The sequence below is a fragment of the Thunnus thynnus genome, chromosome 23, assembly GCF_963924715.1.
Source record: "Thunnus thynnus chromosome 23, fThuThy2.1, whole genome shotgun sequence".
NCBI classification, from domain to species: Eukaryota; Metazoa; Chordata; class Actinopteri; order Scombriformes; family Scombridae; genus Thunnus; species Thunnus thynnus.
Genome location: NC_089539.1, coordinates 8,248,001 through 8,268,094, shown reverse-complemented (window position 1 = coordinate 8,268,094; position 20,094 = coordinate 8,248,001). Strand labels below are relative to the sequence as shown.

At 45.5% G+C, this 20,094-nt stretch overlaps 42 non-coding genes across 42 annotated transcripts; all 42 read right to left on the bottom strand.

Annotated features, from left to right (window-relative positions):
* Positions 1-176: 176 nt before the first annotated feature.
* Positions 177-259, bottom strand: trnal-cag (transfer RNA leucine (anticodon CAG)). The gene has a single exon. It is a non-coding gene; the product is annotated as a tRNA-Leu (tRNA).
* A 588-nt stretch (positions 260-847) lies between these two features.
* trnaq-cug (transfer RNA glutamine (anticodon CUG)) lies at positions 848-919 on the bottom strand. The gene has a single exon. It is a non-coding gene; the product is annotated as a tRNA-Gln (tRNA).
* Positions 920-1,398: 479 nt separating this feature from the next.
* trnaq-cug (transfer RNA glutamine (anticodon CUG)) lies at positions 1,399-1,470 on the bottom strand. Its single transcript has one exon. It is a non-coding gene; the product is annotated as a tRNA-Gln (tRNA).
* Positions 1,471-1,920: 450 nt separating this feature from the next.
* On the bottom strand, positions 1,921-2,003 carry trnal-cag (transfer RNA leucine (anticodon CAG)). Its single transcript has one exon. It is a non-coding gene; the product is annotated as a tRNA-Leu (tRNA).
* A 588-nt stretch (positions 2,004-2,591) lies between these two features.
* On the bottom strand, positions 2,592-2,663 carry trnaq-cug (transfer RNA glutamine (anticodon CUG)). The gene has a single exon. It is a non-coding gene; the product is annotated as a tRNA-Gln (tRNA).
* Positions 2,664-3,150: 487 nt separating this feature from the next.
* trnaq-cug (transfer RNA glutamine (anticodon CUG)) lies at positions 3,151-3,222 on the bottom strand. Its single transcript has one exon. It is a non-coding gene; the product is annotated as a tRNA-Gln (tRNA).
* A 450-nt stretch (positions 3,223-3,672) lies between these two features.
* On the bottom strand, positions 3,673-3,755 carry trnal-cag (transfer RNA leucine (anticodon CAG)). Its single transcript has one exon. It is a non-coding gene; the product is annotated as a tRNA-Leu (tRNA).
* A 588-nt stretch (positions 3,756-4,343) lies between these two features.
* Positions 4,344-4,415, bottom strand: trnaq-cug (transfer RNA glutamine (anticodon CUG)). The gene has a single exon. It is a non-coding gene; the product is annotated as a tRNA-Gln (tRNA).
* A 450-nt stretch (positions 4,416-4,865) lies between these two features.
* On the bottom strand, positions 4,866-4,948 carry trnal-cag (transfer RNA leucine (anticodon CAG)). Its single transcript has one exon. It is a non-coding gene; the product is annotated as a tRNA-Leu (tRNA).
* A 588-nt stretch (positions 4,949-5,536) lies between these two features.
* Positions 5,537-5,608, bottom strand: trnaq-cug (transfer RNA glutamine (anticodon CUG)). Its single transcript has one exon. It is a non-coding gene; the product is annotated as a tRNA-Gln (tRNA).
* Positions 5,609-6,087: 479 nt separating this feature from the next.
* On the bottom strand, positions 6,088-6,159 carry trnaq-cug (transfer RNA glutamine (anticodon CUG)). Its single transcript has one exon. It is a non-coding gene; the product is annotated as a tRNA-Gln (tRNA).
* Positions 6,160-6,609: 450 nt separating this feature from the next.
* On the bottom strand, positions 6,610-6,692 carry trnal-cag (transfer RNA leucine (anticodon CAG)). The gene has a single exon. It is a non-coding gene; the product is annotated as a tRNA-Leu (tRNA).
* Positions 6,693-7,280: 588 nt separating this feature from the next.
* On the bottom strand, positions 7,281-7,352 carry trnaq-cug (transfer RNA glutamine (anticodon CUG)). The gene has a single exon. It is a non-coding gene; the product is annotated as a tRNA-Gln (tRNA).
* Positions 7,353-7,584: 232 nt separating this feature from the next.
* On the bottom strand, positions 7,585-7,656 carry trnaq-uug (transfer RNA glutamine (anticodon UUG)). The gene has a single exon. It is a non-coding gene; the product is annotated as a tRNA-Gln (tRNA).
* A 192-nt stretch (positions 7,657-7,848) lies between these two features.
* Positions 7,849-7,920, bottom strand: trnaq-cug (transfer RNA glutamine (anticodon CUG)). Its single transcript has one exon. It is a non-coding gene; the product is annotated as a tRNA-Gln (tRNA).
* A 450-nt stretch (positions 7,921-8,370) lies between these two features.
* trnal-cag (transfer RNA leucine (anticodon CAG)) lies at positions 8,371-8,453 on the bottom strand. The gene has a single exon. It is a non-coding gene; the product is annotated as a tRNA-Leu (tRNA).
* Positions 8,454-9,041: 588 nt separating this feature from the next.
* Positions 9,042-9,113, bottom strand: trnaq-cug (transfer RNA glutamine (anticodon CUG)). The gene has a single exon. It is a non-coding gene; the product is annotated as a tRNA-Gln (tRNA).
* Positions 9,114-9,345: 232 nt separating this feature from the next.
* trnaq-uug (transfer RNA glutamine (anticodon UUG)) lies at positions 9,346-9,417 on the bottom strand. Its single transcript has one exon. It is a non-coding gene; the product is annotated as a tRNA-Gln (tRNA).
* A 192-nt stretch (positions 9,418-9,609) lies between these two features.
* trnaq-cug (transfer RNA glutamine (anticodon CUG)) lies at positions 9,610-9,681 on the bottom strand. Its single transcript has one exon. It is a non-coding gene; the product is annotated as a tRNA-Gln (tRNA).
* Positions 9,682-10,131: 450 nt separating this feature from the next.
* Positions 10,132-10,214, bottom strand: trnal-cag (transfer RNA leucine (anticodon CAG)). Its single transcript has one exon. It is a non-coding gene; the product is annotated as a tRNA-Leu (tRNA).
* Positions 10,215-10,802: 588 nt separating this feature from the next.
* On the bottom strand, positions 10,803-10,874 carry trnaq-cug (transfer RNA glutamine (anticodon CUG)). The gene has a single exon. It is a non-coding gene; the product is annotated as a tRNA-Gln (tRNA).
* A 232-nt stretch (positions 10,875-11,106) lies between these two features.
* trnaq-uug (transfer RNA glutamine (anticodon UUG)) lies at positions 11,107-11,178 on the bottom strand. Its single transcript has one exon. It is a non-coding gene; the product is annotated as a tRNA-Gln (tRNA).
* Positions 11,179-11,370: 192 nt separating this feature from the next.
* Positions 11,371-11,442, bottom strand: trnaq-cug (transfer RNA glutamine (anticodon CUG)). Its single transcript has one exon. It is a non-coding gene; the product is annotated as a tRNA-Gln (tRNA).
* A 450-nt stretch (positions 11,443-11,892) lies between these two features.
* trnal-cag (transfer RNA leucine (anticodon CAG)) lies at positions 11,893-11,975 on the bottom strand. Its single transcript has one exon. It is a non-coding gene; the product is annotated as a tRNA-Leu (tRNA).
* Positions 11,976-12,563: 588 nt separating this feature from the next.
* On the bottom strand, positions 12,564-12,635 carry trnaq-cug (transfer RNA glutamine (anticodon CUG)). Its single transcript has one exon. It is a non-coding gene; the product is annotated as a tRNA-Gln (tRNA).
* Positions 12,636-12,867: 232 nt separating this feature from the next.
* trnaq-uug (transfer RNA glutamine (anticodon UUG)) lies at positions 12,868-12,939 on the bottom strand. The gene has a single exon. It is a non-coding gene; the product is annotated as a tRNA-Gln (tRNA).
* A 192-nt stretch (positions 12,940-13,131) lies between these two features.
* Positions 13,132-13,203, bottom strand: trnaq-cug (transfer RNA glutamine (anticodon CUG)). Its single transcript has one exon. It is a non-coding gene; the product is annotated as a tRNA-Gln (tRNA).
* A 450-nt stretch (positions 13,204-13,653) lies between these two features.
* trnal-cag (transfer RNA leucine (anticodon CAG)) lies at positions 13,654-13,736 on the bottom strand. The gene has a single exon. It is a non-coding gene; the product is annotated as a tRNA-Leu (tRNA).
* Positions 13,737-14,324: 588 nt separating this feature from the next.
* trnaq-cug (transfer RNA glutamine (anticodon CUG)) lies at positions 14,325-14,396 on the bottom strand. The gene has a single exon. It is a non-coding gene; the product is annotated as a tRNA-Gln (tRNA).
* Positions 14,397-14,628: 232 nt separating this feature from the next.
* Positions 14,629-14,700, bottom strand: trnaq-uug (transfer RNA glutamine (anticodon UUG)). Its single transcript has one exon. It is a non-coding gene; the product is annotated as a tRNA-Gln (tRNA).
* A 192-nt stretch (positions 14,701-14,892) lies between these two features.
* On the bottom strand, positions 14,893-14,964 carry trnaq-cug (transfer RNA glutamine (anticodon CUG)). Its single transcript has one exon. It is a non-coding gene; the product is annotated as a tRNA-Gln (tRNA).
* A 450-nt stretch (positions 14,965-15,414) lies between these two features.
* trnal-cag (transfer RNA leucine (anticodon CAG)) lies at positions 15,415-15,497 on the bottom strand. The gene has a single exon. It is a non-coding gene; the product is annotated as a tRNA-Leu (tRNA).
* Positions 15,498-16,085: 588 nt separating this feature from the next.
* On the bottom strand, positions 16,086-16,157 carry trnaq-cug (transfer RNA glutamine (anticodon CUG)). The gene has a single exon. It is a non-coding gene; the product is annotated as a tRNA-Gln (tRNA).
* Positions 16,158-16,389: 232 nt separating this feature from the next.
* On the bottom strand, positions 16,390-16,461 carry trnaq-uug (transfer RNA glutamine (anticodon UUG)). Its single transcript has one exon. It is a non-coding gene; the product is annotated as a tRNA-Gln (tRNA).
* Positions 16,462-16,653: 192 nt separating this feature from the next.
* Positions 16,654-16,725, bottom strand: trnaq-cug (transfer RNA glutamine (anticodon CUG)). Its single transcript has one exon. It is a non-coding gene; the product is annotated as a tRNA-Gln (tRNA).
* A 450-nt stretch (positions 16,726-17,175) lies between these two features.
* On the bottom strand, positions 17,176-17,258 carry trnal-cag (transfer RNA leucine (anticodon CAG)). Its single transcript has one exon. It is a non-coding gene; the product is annotated as a tRNA-Leu (tRNA).
* Positions 17,259-17,846: 588 nt separating this feature from the next.
* trnaq-cug (transfer RNA glutamine (anticodon CUG)) lies at positions 17,847-17,918 on the bottom strand. The gene has a single exon. It is a non-coding gene; the product is annotated as a tRNA-Gln (tRNA).
* A 232-nt stretch (positions 17,919-18,150) lies between these two features.
* trnaq-uug (transfer RNA glutamine (anticodon UUG)) lies at positions 18,151-18,222 on the bottom strand. Its single transcript has one exon. It is a non-coding gene; the product is annotated as a tRNA-Gln (tRNA).
* A 262-nt stretch (positions 18,223-18,484) lies between these two features.
* trnaq-uug (transfer RNA glutamine (anticodon UUG)) lies at positions 18,485-18,556 on the bottom strand. Its single transcript has one exon. It is a non-coding gene; the product is annotated as a tRNA-Gln (tRNA).
* A 192-nt stretch (positions 18,557-18,748) lies between these two features.
* On the bottom strand, positions 18,749-18,820 carry trnaq-cug (transfer RNA glutamine (anticodon CUG)). Its single transcript has one exon. It is a non-coding gene; the product is annotated as a tRNA-Gln (tRNA).
* Positions 18,821-19,270: 450 nt separating this feature from the next.
* On the bottom strand, positions 19,271-19,353 carry trnal-cag (transfer RNA leucine (anticodon CAG)). The gene has a single exon. It is a non-coding gene; the product is annotated as a tRNA-Leu (tRNA).
* A 588-nt stretch (positions 19,354-19,941) lies between these two features.
* On the bottom strand, positions 19,942-20,013 carry trnaq-cug (transfer RNA glutamine (anticodon CUG)). The gene has a single exon. It is a non-coding gene; the product is annotated as a tRNA-Gln (tRNA).
* Positions 20,014-20,094: the final 81 nt, after the last annotated feature.

Here is a 20,094-nt window from a genome sequence, read left to right as displayed (position 1 = left end):
TTATGGAGCACATGGTAGCAGCACAGCTACTGTGCACCAACGCATTGCTTTCTGTGCACAGGTTGAGAGTGTAGAGACTGAACCGTTGTGGCTTTTTTCTCAAGCGCTCATCATCCAGTGTCTTTCCCAATGTTGTCTTAGCGGCAAGGTTCAGGACTACTGTGAAAAACACTGGCTGTCAGAAGTGGGATTCGAACCCACGCCTCCAGGGGAGACTGCGACCTGAACGCAGCGCCTTAGACCGCTCGGCCATCCTGACTGCGTCTGAAGGTCCGGACCTATGATTTTGGATCCACATAGCAATTAGCAATGATTGATGGACTCTCTCGAGGCAAAAAAGGCACCGCTCTCATTGTATGGCTGCGAGTAGTGACAAAGTCAGGCAAACTGACAGTGTAGATCATTAAAATAAATGAATGAATAAAGCAGAGATAGCGTATGAAATTACCAGTAACGCAGTGGGTAACATTTTAAAAAGGCACCTTTACTGCCTAACGTAAGCAACTTATTAAACTTTTGCTACTTGCTCGGCTCCCTCCTTGGCCAGACTTTCACTTCAAGATCAACTTTTTAGCCCAATGTATTCAGGTCATCTGCCCTCATGATATTCAAGACAATTGAAAAATGGTGTCAATTTCCACATAATCAAGAGATGAATATCTCTTAAGTGTAGATCGCCATGACTTTCAGACAGACTGGAAAAACAGTAACCACAATGGATTCAGTCTTTCAAAAAACCAAGCGTCTTCCAAAGAAAGGGCACTGTTTCCACATTTACAAGCGCTGACAAGATAGGACTAAAGTCCCTGCATTTTACCTGTAAATGGTCTCGCCACCTCTTAAAACCAGGTCCCACCGAGATTTGAACTCGGATCGCTGGATTCAGAGTCCAGAGTGCTAACCATTACACCATGGAACCACACACTAGGTTGTGCAATGGCTCTTGACAAGCTAGTGGAGAACAATGTCGATTTCCGTATTAGCCTATGACCATGGCATTTTGCTGTCATGTATAACACAAATAGCCTACGGTAAGAACAGTAACCACAAAGGATTCAGTCTTTCAAAAAACACAGCGTCTTCCAAAAAGAGGGCAGAGCTTTCACATTTTCAAAAGTCACTGCATTTTAAGTGCAAATCTTGTCGAAATCAGGTTCCACCGAGATTTGAACTCGGATCAAAGTCCAGAGTGCTAACCATTACACCATGGAACCACAGCTCACATCTACCCGTAAAGTCACCTCACAGGTCCCTCAGGAGAATTGGACGATCTGAAGAGCGAGTGATCAGTCTGCGATCACTGAGCAGTCTTGATATCAGTCGCAGATTCCCAGCCACTGACGCCATCAGGTGAAGGTGGCTTACTTAGGCAGGTGGACAGGTGGCAGTCTTGAAACCAGGTCCCACCGAGATTTGAACTCGGATCGCTGGATTCAGAGTCCAGAGTGCTAACCATTACACCATGGAACCATGCGCTCTGTTGCATTATGTCTCTTGGCAACCTAGTGGAGAACAGTGTCAATTTCCCCATCGGCCTATGGCGATGGTGTTTTGCTATCATTTATAACACAAATAAGCTACGTTAAGAACAGTAACCACAAAGGATTCAGTCATTTCCAAGCGACAGGTGAACACACATAAATCTGGTATATCGGGCTAATGCGCCGCTCAGAGACAAGAGGGGATGCGGGAGATGATCATTCAGTGAGTGTTTTGAAGGAGCGGGTCTACTCATTTTACAAGTTTATGGAGCACATGGTAGCAGCACAGCTACTGTGCACCAACGCATTGCTTTCTGTGCACAGGTTGAGAGTGTAGGGACTGAACCGTTGTGGCTTTTTTCTCAAGCGCTCATCATCCAGTGTCTTTCCCAATGTTGTCTTAGCGGCAAGGTTCAGGACTACTGTGAAAAACACTGGCTGTCAGAAGTGGGATTCGAACCCACGCCTCCAGGGGAGACTGCGACCTGAACGCAGCGCCTTAGACCGCTCGGCCATCCTGACTGCGTCTGAAGGTCCGGACCTATGATTTTGGATCCACATAGCAATTAGCAATGATTGATGGACTCTCTCGAGGCAAAAAAGGCACCGCTCTCAGCGTATGGCTGCGAGTAGTGACAAAGTCAGGCAAACTGACAGTGTAGATCATTAAAATAAATGAATGAATAAAGCAGAGATAGCGTATGAAATTACCAGTAACGCAGTGGGTAACATTTTAAAAAGGCACCTTTACTGCCTAACGTAAGCAACTTATTAAACTTTTGCTACTTGCTCGGCTCCCTCCTTGGCCAGACTTTCACTTCAAGATCAACTTTTTAGCCCAATGTATTCAGGTCATCTGCCCTCATGATATTCAAGACAATTGAAAAATGGTGTCAATTTCCACATAATCAAGAGATGAATATCTCTTAAGTGTAGATCGCCATGACTTTCAGACAGACTGGAAAAACAGTAACCACAATGGATTCAGTCTTTCAAAAAACCAAGCGTCTTCCAAAGAAAGGGCACTGTTTCCACATTTACAAGCGCTGACAAGATAGGACTAAAGTCCCTGCATTTTACCTGTAAATGGTCTCGCCACCTCTTAAAACCAGGTCCCACCGAGATTTGAACTCGGATCGCTGGATTCAGAGTCCAGAGTGCTAACCATTACACCATGGAACCACACACTAGGTTGCGCAATGGCTCTTGACAAGCTAGTGGAGAACAATGTCGATTTCCGTATTAGCCTATGACCATGGCATTTTGCTGTCATGTATAACACAAATAGCCTACGGTAAGAACAGTAACCACAAAGGATTCAGTCTTTCAAAAAACACAGCGTCTTCCAAAAAGAGGGCAGAGCTTTCACATTTTCAAAAGTCACTGCATTTTAAGTGCAAATCTTGTCGAAATCAGGTTCCACCGAGATTTGAACTCGGATCAAAGTCCAGAGTGCTAACCATTACACCATGGAACCACAGCTCACATCTACCCGTAAAGTCACCTCACAGGTCCCTCAGGAGAATTGGACGATCTGAAGAGCGAGTGATCAGTCTGCGATCACTGAGCCACTGAGCAGTCTTGATATCAGTCGCAGATTCCCAGCCACTGACGCCATCAGGTGAAGGTGGCTTACTTAGGCAGGTGGACAGGTGGCAGTCTTGAAACCAGGTCCCACCGAGATTTGAACTCGGATCGCTGGATTCAGAGTCCAGAGTGCTAACCATTACACCATGGAACCATGCGCTCTGTTGCATTATGTCTCTTGGCAACCTAGTGGAGAACAGTGTCAATTTCCCCATCGGCCTATGGCGATGGTGTTTTGCTATCATTTATAACACAAATAAGCTACGTTAAGAACAGTAACCACAAAGGATTCAGTCATTTCCAAGCGACAGGTGAACACACATAAATCTGGTATATCGGGCTAATGCGCCGCTCAGAGACAAGAGGGGATGCGGGAGATGATCATTCAGTGAGTGATTTGAAGGAGCGGGTCTACTCATTTTACAAGTTTATGGAGCACATGGTAGCAGCACAGCTACTGTGCACCAACGCATTGCTTTCTGTGCACAAGTTGAGAGTGTAGAGACTGAACCGTTGTGGCTTTTTTCTCAAGCGCTCATCATCCAGTGTCTTTCCCAATGTTGTCTTAGCTGCAAGGTTCAGGACTACTGTGAAAAACACTGGCTGTCAGAAGTGGGATTCGAACCCACGCCTCCAGGGGAGACTGCGACCTGAACGCAGCGCCTTAGACCGCTCGGCCATCCTGACTGCGTCTGAAGGTCCGGACCTATGATTTTGGATCCACATAGCAATTAGCAATGATTGATGGACTCTCTCGAGGCAAAAAAGGCACCGCTCTTAGCGTATGGCTGCGAGTAGTGACAAAGTCAGGCAAACTGACAGTGTAGATCATTAAAATAAATGAATGAATAAAGCAGAGATAGCGTATGAAATTACCAGTAACGCAGTGGGTAACATTTTAAAAAGGCACCTTTACTGCCTAACGTAAGCAACTTATTAAACTTTTGCTACTTGCTCGGCTCCCTCCTTGGCCAGACTTTCACTTCAAGATCAACTTTTTAGCCCAATGTATTCAGGTCATCTGCCCTCATGATATTCAAGACAATTGAAAAATGGTGTCAATTTCCACATAATCAAGAGATGAATATCTCTTAAGTGTAGATCACCATGACTTTCAGACAGACTGGAAAAACAGTAACCACAATGGATTCAGTCTTTCAAAAAACCAAGCGTCTTCCAAAGAAAGGGCACTGTTTCCACATTTACAAGCGCTGACAAGATAGGACTAAAGTCCCTGCATTTTACCTGTAAATGGTCTCGCCACCTCTTAAAACCAGGTCCCACCGAGATTTGAACTCGGATCGCTGGATTCAGAGTCCAGAGTGCTAACCATTACACCATGGAACCATGCGCTCTGTTGCATTATGTCTCTTGGCAACCTAGTGGAGAACAGTGTCAATTTCCCCATCGGCCTATGGCGATGGTGTTTTGCTATCATTTATAACACAAATAAGCTATGTTAAGAACAGTAACCACAAAGGATTCAGTCATTTCCAAGCGACAGGTGAACACACATAAATCTGGTATATCGGGCTAATGCGCCGCTCAGAGACAAGAGGGGATGCGGGAGATGATCATTCAGTGAGTGTTTTGAAGGAGCGGGTCTACTCATTTTACAAGTTTATGGAGCACATGGTAGCAGCACAGCTACTGTGCACCAACGCATTGCTTTCTGTGCACAGGTTGAGAGTGTAGAGACTGAACCGTTGTGGCTTTTTTCTCAAGCGCTCATCATCCAGTGTCTTTCCCAATGTTGTCTTAGCGGCAAGGTTCAGGACTACTGTGAAAAACACTGGCTGTCAGAAGTGGGATTCGAACCCACGCCTCCAGGGGAGACTGCGACCTGAACGCAGCGCCTTAGACCGCTCGGCCATCCTGACTGCGTCTGAAGGTCCGGACCTATGATTTTGGATCCACATAGCAATTAGCAATGATTGATGGACTCTCTCGAGGCAAAAAAGGCACCGCTCTCAGCGTATGGCTGCGAGTAGTGACAAAGTCAGGCAAACTGACAGTGTAGATCATTAAAATAAATGAATGAATAAAGCAGAGATAGCGTATGAAATTACCAGTAACGCAGTGGGTAACATTTTAAAAAGGCACCTTTACTGCCTAACGTAAGCAACTTATTAAACTTTTGCTACTTGCTCGGCTCCCTCCTTGGCCAGACTTTCACTTCAAGATCAACTTTTTAGCCCAATGTATTCAGGTCATCTGCCCTCATGATATTCAAGACAATTGAAAAATGGTGTCAATTTCCACATAATCAAGAGATGAATATCTCTTAAGTGTAGATCGCCATGACTTTCAGACAGACTGGAAAAACAGTAACCACAATGGATTCAGTCTTTCAAAAAACCAAGCGTCTTCCAAAGAAAGGGCACTGTTTCCACATTTACAAGCGCTGACAAGATAGGACTAAAGTCCCTGCATTTTACCTGTAAATGGTCTCGCCACCTCTTAAAACCAGGTCCCACCGAGATTTGAACTCGGATCGCTGGATTCAGAGTCCAGAGTGCTAACCATTACACCATGGAATCACACACTAGGTTGTGCAATGGCTCTTGACAAGCTAGTGGAGAACAATGTCGATTTCCGTATTAGCCTATGACCATGGCATTTTGCTGTCATGTATAACACAAATAGCCTACGGTAAGAACAGTAACCACAAAGGATTCAGTCTTTCAAAAAACACAGCGTCTTCCAAAAAGAGGGCAGAGCTTTCACATTTTCAAAAGTCACTGCATTTTAAGTGCAAATCTTGTCGAAATCAGGTTCCACCGAGATTTGAACTCGGATCAAAGTCCAGAGTGCTAACCATTACACCATGGAACCACAGCTCACATCTACCCGTAAAGTCACCTCACAGGTCCCTCAGGAGAATTGGACGATCTGAAGAGCGAGTGATCAGTCTGCGATCACTGAGCAGTCTTGATATCAGTCGCAGATTCCCAGCCACTGACGCCATCAGGTGAAGGTGGCTTACTTAGGCAGGTGGACAGGTGGCAGTCTTGAAACCAGGTCCCACCGAGATTTGAACTCGGATCGCTGGATTCAGAGTCCAGAGTGCTAACCATTACACCATGGAACCATGCGCTCTGTTGCATTATGTCTCTTGGCAACCTAGTGGAGAACAGTGTCAATTTCCCCATCGGCCTATGGCGATGGTGTTTTGCTATCATTTATAACACAAATAAGCTACGTTAAGAACAGTAACCACAAAGGATTCAGTCATTTCCAAGCGACAGGTGAACACACATAAATCTGGTATATCGGGCTAATGCGCCGCTCAGAGACAAGAGGGGATGCGGGAGATGATCATTCAGTGAGTGTTTTGAAGGAGCGGGTCTACTCATTTTACAAGTTTATGGAGCACATGGTAGCAGCACAGCTACTGTGCACCAACGCATTGCTTTCTGTGCACAGGTTGAGAGTGTAGGGACTGAACCGTTGTGGCTTTTTTCTCAAGCGCTCATCATCCAGTGTCTTTCCCAATGTTGTCTTAGCGGCAAGGTTCAGGACTACTGTGAAAAACACTGGCTGTCAGAAGTGGGATTCGAACCCACGCCTCCAGGGGAGACTGCGACCTGAACGCAGCGCCTTAGACCGCTCGGCCATCCTGACTGCGTCTGAAGGTCCGGACCTATGATTTTGGATCCACATAGCAATTAGCAATGATTGATGGACTCTCTCGAGGCAAAAAAGGCACCGCTCTCAGCGTATGGCTGCGAGTAGTGACAAAGTCAGGCAAACTGACAGTGTAGATCATTAAAATAAATGAATGAATAAAGCAGAGATAGCGTATGAAATTACCAGTAACGCAGTGGGTAACATTTTAAAAAGGCACCTTTACTGCCTAACGTAAGCAACTTATTAAACTTTTGCTACTTGCTCGGCTCCCTCCTTGGCCAGACTTTCACTTCAAGATCAACTTTTTAGCCCAATGTATTCAGGTCATCTGCCCTCATGATATTCAAGACAATTGAAAAATGGTGTCAATTTCCACATAATCAAGAGATGAATATCTCTTAAGTGTAGATCGCCATGACTTTCAGACAGACTGGAAAAACAGTAACCACAATGGATTCAGTCTTTCAAAAAACCAAGCGTCTTCCAAAGAAAGGGCACTGTTTCCACATTTACAAGCGCTGACAAGATAGGACTAAAGTCCCTGCATTTTACCTGTAAATGGTCTCGCCACCTCTTAAAACCAGGTCCCACCGAGATTTGAACTCGGATCGCTGGATTCAGAGTCCAGAGTGCTAACCATTACACCATGGAACCACACACTAGGTTGCGCAATGGCTCTTGACAAGCTAGTGGAGAACAATGTCGATTTCCGTATTAGCCTATGACCATGGCATTTTGCTGTCATGTATAACACAAATAGCCTACGGTAAGAACAGTAACCACAAAGGATTCAGTCTTTCAAAAAACACAGCGTCTTCCAAAAAGAGGGCAGAGCTTTCACATTTTCAAAAGTCACTGCATTTTAAGTGCAAATCTTGTCGAAATCAGGTTCCACCGAGATTTGAACTCGGATCACTGGATTCAAAGTCCAGAGTGCTAACCATTACACCATGGAACCACAGCTCACATCTACCCGTAAAGTCACCTCACAGGTCCCTCAGGAGAATTGGACGATCTGAAGAGCGAGTGATCAGTCTGCGATCACTGAGCGACTGAGCAGTCTTGATATCAGTCGCAGATTCCCAGCCACTGACGCCATCAGGTGAAGGTGGCTTACTTAGGCAGGTGGACAGGTGGCAGTCTTGAAACCAGGTCCCACCGAGATTTGAACTCGGATCGCTGGATTCAGAGTCCAGAGTGCTAACCATTACACCATGGAACCATGCGCTCTGTTGCATTATGTCTCTTGGCAACCTAGTGGAGAACAGTGTCAATTTCCCCATCGGCCTATGGCGATGGTGTTTTGCTATCATTTATAACACAAATAAGCTACGTTAAGAACAGTAACCACAAAGGATTCAGTCATTTCCAAGCGACAGGTGAACACACATAAATCTGGTATATCGGGCTAATGCGCCGCTCAGAGACAAGAGGGGATGCGGGAGATGATCATTCAGTGAGTGTTTTGAAGGAGCGGGTCTACTCATTTTACAAGTTTATGGAGCACATGGTAGCAGCACAGCTACTGTGCACCAACGCATTGCTTTCTGTGCACAGGTTGAGAGTGTAGGGACTGAACCGTTGTGGCTTTTTTCTCAAGCGCTCATCATCCAGTGTCTTTCCCAATGTTGTCTTAGCGGCAAGGTTCAGGACTACTGTGAAAAACACTGGCTGTCAGAAGTGGGATTCGAACCCACGCCTCCAGGGGAGACTGCGACCTGAACGCAGCGCCTTAGACCGCTCGGCCATCCTGACTGCGTCTGAAGGTCCGGACCTATGATTTTGGATCCACATAGCAATTAGCAATGATTGATGGACTCTCTCGAGGCAAAAAAGGCACCGCTCTCAGCGTATGGCTGCGAGTAGTGACAAAGTCAGGCAAACTGACAGTGTAGATCATTAAAATAAATGAATGAATAAAGCAGAGATAGCGTATGAAATTACCAGTAACGCAGTGGGTAACATTTTAAAAAGGCACCTTTACTGCCTAACGTAAGCAACTTATTAAACTTTTGCTACTTGCTCGGCTCCCTCCTTGGCCAGACTTTCACTTCAAGATCAACTTTTTAGCCCAATGTATTCAGGTCATCTGCCCTCATGATATTCAAGACAATTGAAAAATGGTGTCAATTTCCACATAATCAAGAGATGAATATCTCTTAAGTGTAGATCGCCATGACTTTCAGACAGACTGGAAAAACAGTAACCACAATGGATTCAGTCTTTCAAAAAACCAAGCGTCTTCCAAAGAAAGGGCACTGTTTCCACATTTACAAGCGCTGACAAGATAGGACTAAAGTCCCTGCATTTTACCTGTAAATGGTCTCGCCACCTCTTAAAACCAGGTCCCACCGAGATTTGAACTCGGATCGCTGGATTCAGAGTCCAGAGTGCTAACCATTACACCATGGAACCACACACTAGGTTGCGCAATGGCTCTTGACAAGCTAGTGGAGAACAATGTCGATTTCCGTATTAGCCTATGACCATGGCATTTTGCTGTCATGTATAACACAAATAGCCTACGGTAAGAACAGTAACCACAAAGGATTCAGTCTTTCAAAAAACACAGCGTCTTCCAAAAAGAGGGCAGAGCTTTCACATTTTCAAAAGTCACTGCATTTTAAGTGCAAATCTTGTCGAAATCAGGTTCCACCGAGATTTGAACTCGGATCACTGGATTCAAAGTCCAGAGTGCTAACCATTACACCATGGAACCACAGCTCACATCTACCCGTAAAGTCACCTCACAGGTCCCTCAGGAGAATTGGACGATCTGAAGAGCGAGTGATCAGTCTGCGATCACTGAGCGACTGAGCAGTCTTGATATCAGTCGCAGATTCCCAGCCACTGACGCCATCAGGTGAAGGTGGCTTACTTAGGCAGGTGGACAGGTGGCAGTCTTGAAACCAGGTCCCACCGAGATTTGAACTCGGATCGCTGGATTCAGAGTCCAGAGTGCTAACCATTACACCATGGAACCATGCGCTCTGTTGCATTATGTCTCTTGGCAACCTAGTGGAGAACAGTGTCAATTTCCCCATCGGCCTATGGCGATGGTGTTTTGCTATCATTTATAACACAAATAAGCTACGTTAAGAACAGTAACCACAAAGGATTCAGTCATTTCCAAGCGACAGGTGAACACACATAAATCTGGTATATCGGGCTAATGCGCCGCTCAGAGACAAGAGGGGATGCGGGAGATGATCATTCAGTGAGTGTTTTGAAGGAGCGGGTCTACTCATTTTACAAGTTTATGGAGCACATGGTAGCAGCACAGCTACTGTGCACCAACGCATTGCTTTCTGTGCACAGGTTGAGAGTGTAGAGACTGAACCGTTGTGGCTTTTTTCTCAAGCGCTCATCATCCAGTGTCTTTCCCAATGTTGTCTTAGCGGCAAGGTTCAGGACTACTGTGAAAAACACTGGCTGTCAGAAGTGGGATTCGAACCCACGCCTCCAGGGGAGACTGCGACCTGAACGCAGCGCCTTAGACCGCTCGGCCATCCTGACTGCGTCTGAAGGTCCGGACCTATGATTTTGGATCCACATAGCAATTAGCAATGATTGATGGACTCTCTCGAGGCAAAAAAGGCACCGCTCTCAGCGTATGGCTGCGAGTAGTGACAAAGTCAGGCAAACTGACAGTGTAGATCATTAAAATAAATGAATGAATAAAGCAGAGATAGCGTATGAAATTACCAGTAACGCAGTGGGTAACATTTTAAAAAGGCACCTTTACTGCCTAACGTAAGCAACTTATTAAACTTTTGCTACTTGCTCGGCTCCCTCCTTGGCCAGACTTTCACTTCAAGATCAACTTTTTAGCCCAATGTATTCAGGTCATCTGCCCTCATGATATTCAAGACAATTGAAAAATGGTGTCAATTTCCACATAATCAAGAGATGAATATCTCTTAAGTGTAGATCGCCATGACTTTCAGACAGACTGGAAAAACAGTAACCACAATGGATTCAGTCTTTCAAAAAACCAAGCGTCTTCCAAAGAAAGGGCACTGTTTCCACATTTACAAGCGCTGACAAGATAGGACTAAAGTCCCTGCATTTTACCTGTAAATGGTCTCGCCACCTCTTAAAACCAGGTCCCACCGAGATTTGAACTCGGATCGCTGGATTCAGAGTCCAGAGTGCTAACCGTTACACCATGGAACCACACACTAGGTTGCGCAATGGCTCTTGACAAGCTAGTGGAGAACAATGTCGATTTCCGTATTAGCCTATGACCATGGCATTTTGCTGTCATGTATAACACAAATAGCCTACGGTAAGAACAGTAACCACAAAGGATTCAGTCTTTCAAAAAACACAGCGTCTTCCAAAAAGAGGGCAGAGCTTTCACATTTTCAAAAGTCACTGCATTTTAAGTGCAAATCTTGTCGAAATCAGGTTCCACCGAGATTTGAACTCGGATCACTGGATTCAAAGTCCAGAGTGCTAACCATTACACCATGGAACCACAGCTCACATCTACCCGTAAAGTCACCTCACAGGTCCCTCAGGAGAATTGGACGATCTGAAGAGCGAGTGATCAGTCTGCGATCACTGAGCGACTGAGCAGTCTTGATATCAGTCGCAGATTCCCAGCCACTGACGCCATCAGGTGAAGGTGGCTTACTTAGGCAGGTGGACAGGTGGCAGTCTTGAAACCAGGTCCCACCGAAATTTGAACTCGGATCGCTGGATTCAGAGTCCAGAGTGCTAACCATTACACCATGGAACCATGCGCTCTGTTGCATTATGTCTCTTGGCAACCTAGTGGAGAACAGTGTCAATTTCCCCATCGGCCTATGGCGATGGTGTTTTGCTATCATTTATAACACAAATAAGCTACGTTAAGAACAGTAACCACAAAGGATTCAGTCATTTCCAAGCGACAGGTGAACACACATAAATCTGGTATATCGGGCTAATGCGCCGCTCAGAGACAAGAGGGGATGCGGGAGATGATCATTCAGTGAGTGTTTTGAAGGAGCGGGTCTACTCATTTTACAAGTTTATGGAGCACATGGTAGCAGCACAGCTACTGTGCACCAACGCATTGCTTTCTGTGCACAGGTTGAGAGTGTAGAGACTGAACCGTTGTGGCTTTTTTCTCAAGCGCTCATCATCCAGTGTCTTTCCCAATGTTGTCTTAGCGGCAAGGTTCAGGACTACTGTGAAAAACACTGGCTGTCAGAAGTGGGATTCGAACCCACGCCTCCAGGGGAGACTGCGACCTGAACGCAGCGCCTTAGACCGCTCGGCCATCCTGACTGCGTCCGAAGGTCCGGACCTATGATTTTGGATCCACATAGCAATTAGCAATGATTGATGGACTCTCTCGAGGCAAAAAAGGCACCGCTCTCAGCGAATGGCTGCGAGTAGTGACAAAGTCAGGCAAACTGACAGTGTAGATCATTAAAATAAATGAATGAATAAAGCAGAGATAGCGTATGAAATTACCAGTAACGCAGTGGGTAACATTTTAAAAAGGCACCTTTACTGCCTAACGTAAGCAACTTATTAAACTTTTGCTACTTGCTCGGCTCCCTCCTTGGCCAGACTTTCACTTCAAGATCAACTTTTTAGCCCAATGTATTCAGGTCATCTGCCCTCATGATATTCAAGACAATTGAAAAATGGTGTCAATTTCCACATAATCAAGAGATGAATATCTCTTAAGTGTAGATCGCCATGACTTTCAGACAGACTGGAAAAACAGTAACCACAATGGATTCAGTCTTTCAAAAAACCAAGCGTCTTCCAAAGAAAGGGCACTGTTTCCACATTTACAAGCGCTGACAAGATAGGACTAAAGTCCCTGCATTTTACCTGTAAATGGTCTCGCCACCTCTTAAAACCAGGTCCCACCGAGATTTGAACTCGGATCGCTGGATTCAGAGTCCAGAGTGCTAACCATTACACCATGGAACCACACACTAGGTTGCGCAATGGCTCTTGACAAGCTAGTGGAGAACAATGTCGATTTCCGTATTAGCCTATGACCATGGCATTTTGCTGTCATGTATAACACAAATAGCCTACGGTAAGAACAGTAACCACAAAGGATTCAGTCTTTCAAAAAACACAGCGTCTTCCAAAAAGAGGGCAGAGCTTTCACATTTTCAAAAGTCACTGCATTTTAAGTGCAAATCTTGTCGAAATCAGGTTCCACCGAGATTTGAACTCGGATCACTGGATTCAAAGTCCAGAGTGCTAACCATTACACCATGGAACCACAGCTCACATCTACCCGTAAAGTCACCTCACAGGTCCCTCAGGAGAATTGGACGATCTGAAGAGCGAGTGATCAGTCTGCGATCACTGAGCGACTGAGCAGTCTTGATATCAGTCGCAGATTCCCAGCCACTGACGCCATCAGGTGAAGGTGGCTTACTTAGGCAGGTGGACAGGTGGCAGTCTTGAAACCAGGTCCCACCGAGATTTGAACTCGGATCGCTGGATTCAGAGTCCAGAGTGCTAACCATTACACCATGGAACCATGCGCTCTGTTGCATTATGTCTCTTGGCAACCTAGTGGAGAACAGTGTCAATTTCCCCATCGGCCTATGGCGATGGTGTTTTGCTATCATTTATAACACAAATAAGCTACGTTAAGAACAGTAACCACAAAGGATTCAGTCATTTCCAAGCGACAGGTGAACACACATAAATCTGGTATATCGGGCTAATGCGCCGCTCAGAGACAAGAGGGGATGCGGGAGATGATCATTCAGTGAGTGTTTTGAAGGAGCGGGTCTACTCATTTTACAAGTTTATGGAGCACATGGTAGCAGCACAGCTACTGTGCACCAACGCATTGCTTTCTGTGCACAGGTTGAGAGTGTAGAGACTGAACCGTTGTGGCTTTTTTCTCAAGCGCTCATCATCCAGTGTCTTTCCCAATGTTGTCTTAGCGGCAAGGTTCAGGACTACTGTGAAAAACACTGGCTGTCAGAAGTGGGATTCGAACCCACGCCTCCAGGGGAGACTGCGACCTGAACGCAGCGCCTTAGACCGCTCGGCCATCCTGACTGCGTCTGAAGGTCCGGACCTATGATTTTGGATCCACATAGCAATTAGCAATGATTGATGGACTCTCTCGAGGCAAAAAAGGCACCGCTCTCAGCGTATGGCTGCGAGTAGTGACAAAGTCAGGCAAACTGACAGTGTAGATCATTAAAATAAATGAATGAATAAAGCAGAGATAGCGTATGAAATTACCAGTAACGCAGTGGGTAACATTTTAAAAAGGCACCTTTACTGCCTAACGTAAGCAACTTATTAAACTTTTGCTACTTGCTCGGCTCCCTCCTTGGCCAGACTTTCACTTCAAGATCAACTTTTTAGCCCAATGTATTCAGGTCATCTGCCCTCATGATATTCAAGACAATTGAAAAATGGTGTCAATTTCCACATAATCAAGAGATGAATATCTCTTAAGTGTAGATCGCCATGACTTTCAGACAGACTGGAAAAACAGTAACCACAATGGATTCAGTCTTTCAAAAAACCAAGCGTCTTCCAAAGAAAGGGCACTGTTTCCACATTTACAAGCGCTGACAAGATAGGACTAAAGTCCCTGCATTTTACCTGTAAATGGTCTCGCCACCTCTTAAAACCAGGTCCCACCGAGATTTGAACTCGGATCGCTGGATTCAGAGTCCAGAGTGCTAACCATTACACCATGGAACCACACACTAGGTTGCGCAATGGCTCTTGACAAGCTAGTGGAGAACAATGTCGATTTCCGTATTAGCCTATGACCATGGCATTTTGCTGTCATGTATAACACAAATAGCCTACGGTAAGAACAGTAACCACAAAGGATTCAGTCTTTCAAAAAACACAGCGTCTTCCAAAAAGAGGGCAGAGCTTTAACATTTTCAAAAGTCACTGCATTTTAAGTGCAAATCTTGTCGAAATCAGGTTCCACCGAGATTTGAACTCGGATCACTGGATTCAAAGTCCAGAGTGCTAACCATTACACCATGGAACCACAGCTCACATCTACCCGTAAAGTCACCTCACAGGTCCCTCAGGAGAATTGGACGATCTGAAGAGCGAGTGATCAGTCTGCGATCACTGAGCGACTGAGCAGTCTTGATATCAGTCGCAGATTCCCAGCCACTGACGCCATCAGGTGAAGGTGGCTTACTTAGGCAGGTGGACAGGTGGCAGTCTTGAAACCAGGTCCCACCGAGATTTGAACTCGGATCGCTGGATTCAGAGTCCAGAGTGCTAACCATTACACCATGGAACCATGCGCTCTGTTGCATTATGTCTCTTGGCAACCTAGTGGAGAACAGTGTCAATTTCCCCATCGGCCTATGGCGATGGTGTTTTGCTATCATTTATAACACAAATAAGCTACGTTAAGAACAGTAACCACAAAGGATTCAGTCATTTCCAAGCGACAGGTGAACACACATAAATCTGGTATATCGGGCTAATGCGCCGCTCAGAGACAAGAGGGGATGCGGGAGATGATCATTCAGTGAGTGTTTTGAAGGAGCGGGTCTACTCATTTTACAAGTTTATGGAGCACATGGTAGCAGCACAGCTACTGTGCACCAACGCATTGCTTTCTGTGCACAGGTTGAGAGTGTAGGGACTGAACCGTTGTGGCTTTTTTCTCAAGCGCTCATCATCCAGTGTCTTTCCCAATGTTGTCTTAGCGGCAAGGTTCAGGACTACTGTGAAAAACACTGGCTGTCAGAAGTGGGATTCGAACCCACGCCTCCAGGGGAGACTGCGACCTGAACGCAGCGCCTTAGACCGCTCGGCCATCCTGACTGCGTCTGAAGGTCCGGACCTATGATTTTGGATCCACATAGCAATTAGCAATGATTGATGGACTCTCTCGAGGCAAAAAAGGCACCGCTCTCAGCGTATGGCTGCGAGTAGTGACAAAGTCAGGCAAACTGACAGTGTAGATCATTAAAATAAATGAATGAATAAAGCAGAGATAGCGTATGAAATTACCAGTAACGCAGTGGGTAACATTTTAAAAAGGCACCTTTACTGCCTAACGTAAGCAACTTATTAAACTTTTGCTACTTGCTCGGCTCCCTCCTTGGCCAGACTTTCACTTCAAGATCAACTTTTTAGCCCAATGTATTCAGGTCATCTGCCCTCATGATATTCAAGACAATTGAAAAATGGTGTCAATTTCCACATAATCAAGAGATGAATATCTCTTAAGTGTAGATCGCCATGACTTTCAGACAGACTGGAAAAACAGTAACCACAATGGATTCAGTCTTTCAAAAAACCAAGCGTCTTCCAAAGAAAGGGCACTGTTTCCACATTTACAAGCGCTGACAAGATAGGACTAAAGTCCCTGCATTTTACCTGTAAATGGTCTCGCCACCTCTTAAAACCAGGTCCCACCGAGATTTGAACTCGGATCGCTGGATTCAGAGTCCAGAGTGCTAACCATTACACCATGGAACCACACACTAGGTTGCGCAATGGCTCTTGACAAGCTAGTGGAGAACAATGTCGATTTCCGTATTAGCCTATGACCATGGCATTTTGCTGTCATGTATAACACAAATAGCCTACGGTAAGAACAGTAACCACAAAGGATTCAGTCTTTCAAAAAACACAGCGTCTTCCAAAAAGAGGGCAGAGCTTTAACATTTTCAAAAGTCACTGCATTTTAAGTGCAAATCTTGTCGAAATCAGGTTCCACCGAGATTTGAACTCGGATCACTGGATTCAAAGTCCAGAGTGCTAACCATTACACCATGGAACCACAGCTCACATCTACCCGTAAAGTCACCTCACAGGTCCCTCAGGAGAATTGGACGATCTGAAGAGCGAGTGATCAGTCTGCGACCACTGAGCGACTGAGCAGTCTTGATATCAGTCGCAGATTCCCAGCCACTGACGCCATCAGGTGAAGGTGGCTTACTTAGGCAGGTGGACAGGTGGCAGTCTTGAAACCAGGTCCCACCGAGATTTGAACTCGGATCGCTGGATTCAGAGTCCAGAGTGCTAACCATTACACCATGGAACCATGCGCTCTGTTGCATTATGTCTCTTGGCAACCTAGTGGAGAACAGTGTCAATTTCCCCATCGGCCTATGGCGATGGTGTTTTGCTATCATTTATAACACAAATAAGCTACGTTAAGAACAGTAACCACAAAGGATTCAGTCATTTCCAAGCGACAGGTGAACACACATAAATCTGGTATATCGGGCTAATGCGCCGCTCAGAGACAAGAGGGGATGCGGGAGATGATCATTCAGTGAGTGTTTTGAAGGAGCGGGTCTACTCATTTTACAAGTTTATGGAGCACATGGTAGCAGCACAGCTACTGTGCACCAACGCATTGCTTTCTGTGCACAGGTTGAGAGTGTAGAGACTGAACCGTTGTGGCTTTTTTCTCAAGCGCTCATCATCCAGTGTCTTTCCCAATGTTGTCTTAGCGGCAAGGTTCAGGACTACTGTGAAAAACACTGGCTGTCAGAAGTGGGATTCGAACCCACGCCTCCAGGGGAGACTGCGACCTGAACGCAGCGCCTTAGACCGCTCGGCCATCCTGACTGCGTCTGAAGGTCCGGACCTATGATTTTGGATCCACATAGCAATTAGCAATGATTGATGGACTCTCTCGAGGCAAAAAAGGCACCGCTCTCAGCGTATGGCTGCGAGTAGTGACAAAGTCAGGCAAACTGACAGTGTAGATCATTAAAATAAATGAATGAATAAAGCAGAGATAGCGTATGAAATTACCAGTAACGCAGTGGGTAACATTTTAAAAAGGCACCTTTACTGCCTAACGTAAGCAACTTATTAAACTTTTGCTACTTGCTCGGCTCCCTCCTTGGCCAGACTTTCACTTCAAGATCAACTTTTTAGCCCAATGTATTCAGGTCATCTGCCCTCATGATATTCAAGACAATTGAAAAATGGTGTCAATTTCCACATAATCAAGAGATGAATATCTCTTAAGTGTAGATCGCCATGACTTTCAGACAGACTGGAAAAACAGTAACCACAATGGATTCAGTCTTTCAAAAAACCAAGCGTCTTCCAAAGAAAGGGCACTGTTTCCACATTTACAAGCGCTGACAAGATAGGACTAAAGTCCCTGCATTTTACCTGTAAATGGTCTCGCCACCTCTTAAAACCAGGTCCCACCGAGATTTGAACTCGGATCGCTGGATTCAGAGTCCAGAGTGCTAACCATTACACCATGGAACCACACACTAGGTTGCGCAATGGCTCTTGACAAGCTAGTGGAGAACAATGTCGATTTCCGTATTAGCCTATGACCATGGCATTTTGCTGTCATGTATAACACAAATAGCCTACGGTAAGAACAGTAACCACAAAGGATTCAGTCTTTCAAAAAACACAGCGTCTTCCAAAAAGAGGGCAGAGCTTTCACATTTTCAAAAGTCACTGCATTTTAAGTGCAAATCTTGTCGAAATCAGGTTCCACCGAGATTTGAACTCGGATCACTGGATTCAAAGTCCAGAGTGCTAACCATTACACCATGGAACCACAGCTCACATCTACCCGTAAAGTCACCTCACAGGTCCCTCAGGAGAATGGCTCTTGACAAGCTAGTGGAGAACAATGTCGATTTCCGTATTAGCCTATGACCATGGCATTTTGCTGTCATGTATAACACAAATAGCCTACGGTAAGAACAGTAACCACAAAGGATTCAGTCTTTCAAAAAACACAGCGTCTTCCAAAAAGAGGGCAGAGCTTTCACATTTTCAAAAGTCACTGCATTTTAAGTGCAAATCTTGTCGAAATCAGGTTCCACCGAGATTTGAACTCGGATCACTGGATTCAAAGTCCAGAGTGCTAACCATTACACCATGGAACCACAGCTCACATCTACCCGTAAAGTCACCTCACAGGTCCCTCAGGAGAATTGGACGATCTGAAGAGCGAGTGATCAGTCTGCGACCACTGAGCGACTGAGCAGTCTTGATATCAGTCGCAGATTCCCAGCCACTGACGCCATCAGGTGAAGGTGGCTTACTTAGGCAGGTGGACAGGTGGCAGTCTTGAAACCAGGTCCCACCGAGATTTGAACTCGGATCGCTGGATTCAGAGTCCAGAGTGCTAACCATTACACCATGGAACCATGCGCTCTGTTGCATTATGTCTCTTGGCAACCTAGTGGAGAACAGTGTCAATTTCCCCATCGGCCTATGGCGATGGTGTTTTGCTATCATTTATAACACAAATAAGCTACGTTAAGAACAGTAACCACAAAGGATTCAGTCATTTCCAAGCGACAGGTGAACACACATAAATCTGGTATATCGGGCTAATGCGCCGCTCAGAGACAAGAGGGGATGCGGGAGATGATCATTCAGTGAGTGTTTTGAAGGAGCGGGTCTACTCATTTTACAAGTTTATGGAGCACATGGTAGCAGCACAGCTACTGTGCACCAACGCATTGCTTTCTGTGCACAGGTTGAGAGTGTAGAGACTGAACCGTTGTGGCTTTTTTCTCAAGCGCTCATCATCCAGTGTCTTTCCCAATGTTGTCTTAGCGGCAAGGTTCAGGACTACTGTGAAAAACACTGGCTGTCAGAAGTGGGATTCGAACCCACGCCTCCAGGGGAGACTGCGACCTGAACGCAGCGCCTTAGACCGCTCGGCCATCCTGACTGCGTCTGAAGGTCCGGACCTATGATTTTGGATCCACATAGCAATTAGCAATGATTGATGGACTCTCTCGAGGCAAAAAAGGCACCGCTCTCAGCGTATGGCTGCGAGTAGTGACAAAGTCAGGCAAACTGACAGTGTAGATCATTAAAATAAATGAATGAATAAAGCAGAGATAGCGTATGAAATTACCAGTAACGCAGTGGGTAACATTTTAAAAAGGCACCTTTACTGCCTAACGTAAGCAACTTATTAAACTTTTGCTACTTGCTCGGCTCCCTCCTTGGCCAGACTTTCACTTCAAGATCAACTTTTTAGCCCAATGTATTCAGGTCATCTGCCCTCATGATATTCAAGACAATTGAAAAATGGTGTCAATTTCCACATAATCAAGAGATGAATATCTCTTAAGTGTAGATCGCCATGACTTTCAGACAGACTGGAAAAACAGTAACCACAATGGATTCAGTCTTTCAAAAAACCAAGCGTCTTCCAAAGAAAGGGCACTGTTTCCACATTTACAAGCGCTGACAAGATAGGACTAAAGTCCCTGCATTTTACCTGTAAATGGTCTCGCCACCTCTTAAAACCAGGTCCCACCGAGATTTGAACTCGGATCGCTGGATTCAGAGTCCAGAGTGCTAACCATTACACCATGGAACCACACACTAGGTTGCGCAATGGCTCTTGACAAGCTAGTGGAGAACAATGTCGATTTCCGTATTAGCCTATGACCATGGCATT